This window comes from Glycine max, chromosome 20, assembly GCF_000004515.6.
Source record: "Glycine max cultivar Williams 82 chromosome 20, Glycine_max_v4.0, whole genome shotgun sequence".
NCBI classification, from domain to species: domain Eukaryota; kingdom Viridiplantae; phylum Streptophyta; class Magnoliopsida; order Fabales; family Fabaceae; genus Glycine; species Glycine max.
In genome coordinates this window covers 23,078,601-23,083,444 of record NC_038256.2, presented here as the reverse complement: position 1 = coordinate 23,083,444, position 4,844 = coordinate 23,078,601, and the positions used below count along the sequence as shown (strand labels likewise).

General features: G+C 34.7%; 1 long non-coding RNA gene across 1 annotated transcript; it reads left to right on the top strand.

Annotated features, from left to right (window-relative positions):
• The first annotated feature begins 1,591 nt into the window (after window positions 1–1,591).
• LOC106797579 (uncharacterized) lies at window positions 1,592–4,408 on the top strand. The gene is made up of 4 exons (XR_001386865.3): window positions 1,592–2,453; window positions 2,724–2,774; window positions 3,538–3,590; window positions 3,688–4,408. It is a non-coding gene; the product is annotated as an uncharacterized lncRNA (long non-coding RNA).
• Window positions 4,409–4,844: the final 436 nt, after the last annotated feature.

Here is a 4,844-nt window from a genome sequence, read left to right as displayed (position 1 = left end):
GGATAGAAAACTCCAAGTAGATTGGGCCAGAGAGGCAAGAGAAGGCCCTAAGGTTCTTATGAGCCTTAGGGTAGATTTCGGGCCCATGGGCTAAGTACGAGCCCACTTATCTTTGTAAATATTAGATTAAGGTTTCATCATTTTTGGGCCTTGTATTTAGGGCTCCATAATGTAGGTAGGGTACCCTAGAAATATAGGATTTTTCAGCCCTTGTATTTTAGGGCACCTAGACTAGTTTTTGTATTAGGGGTAGTTTTGTAATTTCACATGCACTAAGTGGATATTTGATGTGTGTGGTTGGAAATAAATTTAATTGAATTGGTAGAAGCCCAATCCAATTAAATTTTAGAGGGGGAGGTGAGCATTTGCTTACTACACCCCATTGCCACATCATATAGTCACACTTTGTGCATGTCCTTCATGCTTTTCATGCCTCATGACACCTAAGCACACTTAGTGGAGAATCTTGGAATTGATCTTGGATTAGTGGGCTGAACCATAACTAAAATTCACTAATCATAATTAGTGAAATTTTGGCTCCAAAGTTTGGCTCCACAAATTCAATTTCAAATTCAAGTGAAATTTGAATTTCCCTCCAATTTTGTGTGACACTTAGGCTATAAATAGAGGTCATGTGTGTGCATTTTTTTGAACTTTGATCATTTGAATATTAAACTTCAGATTTCAAAGCTCATTTAGAGCACAAAATTTCGTGCTCTTCTCTCCCTCTCCCTTCATTCATCTCCTTCTTCCTCCAAGCTCTTATCCATGGCCTCCTATGGTGGTGAGCTTCTTCTAGACTCATCTTCTCCTTGAAGTGGCGTCTCCTCTCTCTCTCTCCCTTTCTCCATTCCGCTGCCATTCATCTTCCAAGAAGCAAAGGAATCCATTGATGAAGAAGATCCTAGGCCTACAAGCTCCAATGGAGCTTGCATCACGTTCACTACCATAAAAATGGTATTCTATGACGCAGGTTTTATGACGGTTGTACAAAAACCAATATCGTAAGTAAAGCGGTGACATTTTTATAAATAACTAGAAATTTTTAAAGACGGTTTTATTGGTTTTTGATAAAACCGTCTTTGAAAATGAATTATGACATTGGTTCTTATAGAATCAATGTAGAATGCGAGAATACAATGTCTTCAGGGAATGCGAACTGGCTCTCTCTCTCTCACTCCTTATTTTCATCTTCTTTTTAATCTCTCTCTCCCTCAGTTTTAGAAAACCCTAAATTCTCCTCCTCACTCTATCTCTTTGTTTGCGCCTCCATCGCCATGGAGATCCCCATAGAGTCAGTGAAGATATAGAGGCACAAGTGTTTAGAGGCACAAGTGTTTGTTGCTCACGAGATTGACTTAGATTCTTCACCGCCGGAAGCTATCATCTTTCTCTTTCGAACATGGCCTCTACATCCTCCTTATCAGGTATGTCTACTAAACCTTCGTTTAAACCCTCATCTCCACACACGTGCCTTCATTGCCCTAAAAAACTACAAACCAACGCTCAACTTATCAGGTACGTCTCACTATTCTAACTAAGATGCTTGACCTTGTTCAGTTGCAAAACCGTTGTGGTGCTTAAACTTATTGGGGGCTTAAATAGGAACCCTTTTCCATTCGGTTTTTCGTCTGTTGTTCTGTCCTTACTAACAACCCTGCATTTTCAATCATTTAAACTGGAGCATAGGGATATGGCAGAGCTTCTTCACGGGAGTTCGAATCTCAAGTGCTTGTTCATGAGCCATATTTATTTTAGTGGCCCTGAAGCAAGGTTGAAAGATTGCCCAAGTTGGTTAGAGCCACGATTGCGATAGGCCATGTTCTGTTGGAGGTTGTCAATAATGTTAAGTTTTTGTGCATAGATTGGGTACTACTGAGTGTGAGATTTTTTTTTTTTTACTTTCCATATTTTTAAGGAAGAAAGGGTTTATGATGTTTTGTTGTTGTGATACCAAATGGAGGACAAAGAGGAAGCAGGCTTGATTCCCGAGTTTCAAAATTTAATCCACCTAGAATTGGGCTATTCGGATTATACTGGGGATTGGGTTGAGGGGTTAGAAGTGATCAAGGGTTGCCCCAATCTTCAAATTCTTAACATTGATATGGTTTGATGAGTTGAACATTTAAAAGTGATTTCTATTTTTACCTTTTCTTTACATAATTTGTATTAATTTTGTTCTATAATTATTATTGATAGGGGAGTATTAACATGGATGCTAGAGGCAACGAAGGAGCAGATTGGCCATTCCCTCGATCTGTCCCTTCATGCATTTCATTATAACGCAAAATGATATACTTTTGCTTAACAATTTTCTTACACAGCTTTGGAGATTGAGTTTATAAAGTCATAGGTCGTTGCTGGAATCCTTGGGACTTTTTTTGTATGTGTGGTATGCTTTGCAGAAGCATTGGCTAGCAAATAATACATTGGGTCTTGCCTTCTGTATTCAGGTTTGTTGCATTTTCTATATATAAATGTTTGATTTTTTTGGTCAATTGAGCCAATCAATTGATTATATTTATTATACTAAATTTTTGGTATCCATTTTCATGGTTTGAAGCAATAAAATTTTAGAATTAAGCTTATTGCTTAGAAAATTAATTTAAAAATAAATTAAACCATTCTATCATATATGCTATGAATGTTTGTGTAATACTGCGAATCATTTTTTATTACTATACAGTATTTGACACCAATGACTTCATATTTATCACTTACAGGGAATTGAAATGCTTTCTCTTGGATCTTTCAAGACTGGTGCTATTCTCTTGGTAGTTGTTTTTCTTTCTATTTTTAGTAATTATTGGTTCTCAAAGCTTCTTTTTAAGAAAACATATATACCAATAATCCTTTGGCTGAAGATAAACTAGAACAATTGTCTTTGTCTCGTTCATCAAGGCAAGCATTTACCCTTTGGCTGATTGCATATTATGTTTTATTCCATGCAGATATAATAGAATTAGTCAGTTATTAAAAGATCAAACATATGCTTTTCATTGTATAATTCTCCCTTTTTGTTTCAATATGGTCTTTGCCTCTCTTACATTCATGTATTTTACAGGTTTGTCTATTTGTGAGTTAAATATTTTGCTAATGAATTGGAATCTTATTGTGTCCAAGTTACTATAATAATAATCATAAAACTTTGGAAACAAACACTCCATTTCTATACTACTATTGTAATACTCAATCTTTGTTTATACTACTATTGTAATAGTCAGTCTCTGTTTATACTAATATTGCTAAACTTTTTAGATTTATAAAATTGATATTTTCATTTTTATAAAAAATATATTTTCATGTCAAATATATATGGTTGTTTTTGAGATTGGATGATTTTCCCTTGAATATATTTTCTTGTATTGCTATGATAGAACTATACGGTAGGACCATAGGGGATATTCCAATATATTTGAATTTTTGAAGATTTTGTGTGTGAGTTATTTTTACTATTTAATTGTAACCTTGTTATTTCAACTTATGTCACTTTCGAAAATGACTTGGTATTTATGCTTTTTCAATAATCTAATTCAGGAATTCTACTATGTTGGATGTGGTCTTTATGAGAGGATGAATGATTATTGCAGGTTGGTTGTCATGCAGAAAATTAAATCTTTTTGTGATATGATAAACAATTACTTATAAGAGGAGAGACATATTTACTTGCTTGTATTGGGATTACAGTATCAATGTTATATTCATGAAAGTCAAGTGGCGTGTTCTAATGGCGGTAGCTAATGATGGTGCAAGTTGTGCCCATCCAATACTCATGGAGCAAATTTCAAGGATTATACAAATTAATGGGAGATAATTGTGTCAAGCATCCAGAAATCGAGAGTTGAAGATGAAATTTGAAAATTTTAATTGAGGGAAGGATTATTGGGAAACATTTCAAAAATTTTAATTTCAAATCTCAAAGATATTGTTTAGAGAAAGATATCATCCAATCTTTAGGATTTGCTTAGATTTTAAAGATATTGTTTTCAAATTAGAGATTTATTTACTCATTTAAGATTAGAATGTTAGGTGTATAAATAAGGAGTTTGAAGATGAGAAGAATTACCAAGCCTTGACAGAAGGTCATCACCCTTAGTGAGAGAGGGGATCATGTGGAGGGAACGTTTGCAAGTTTGTCCAGCTTGTCCTAAAACTTATTGTGAGGAGATTGTGGATGTAGAGATGAGGGCCCGAACCACCTGAAACAAATTTGAGGTGGTAGTTGTAGGGATAAAGGCCTGAGCTGCGTTAACAAAATAAATAGTGTGGATGGGATGAAGACTTGAAACACATTAATTTTTTTTTTATCTTTTTATATTTCATTTATGGTGTTATCTCTTGTTCTTGGTTGTATGATTTTTGAGTAATAAAGATATGAGTGTAATCTACTATGAAGAATACAATTCTAGCCCTCTCTGTTGCTTTTAAAAAAGTTATTCTCCTTCTCTCTTATGGTTTCTTCTCCTCCTTATCCCTTCCCTCCCTATAAACCCACTTCTTCTTCCCCTTCCACTCAAAAACCTTATCACTTCTCTGTCAAACCCTCCATCAATAAACCTCCCAACAGGGTGAATTAAGTCTTAAAAATTTTCCGACTAACAAGTTTTAATCCCTTTTTAAATGATATGTGATAGATTTAGAATGTAGAAGAAGCAACAATCGATTTAACAATATTCTTTAAATGTGCAAGACAAATTAAATTGCAATAAAATAAATGAGATAAGGGAAGAGAGAATTGCAAACTTGATTTATACTGGTTTGGCCACTTCCCGTGCCTACGTCCAGTCCTCAAGTAACCCACTTGAGATTTTCCACTATCCTTGTAAATCCTTTATAATCTTTGA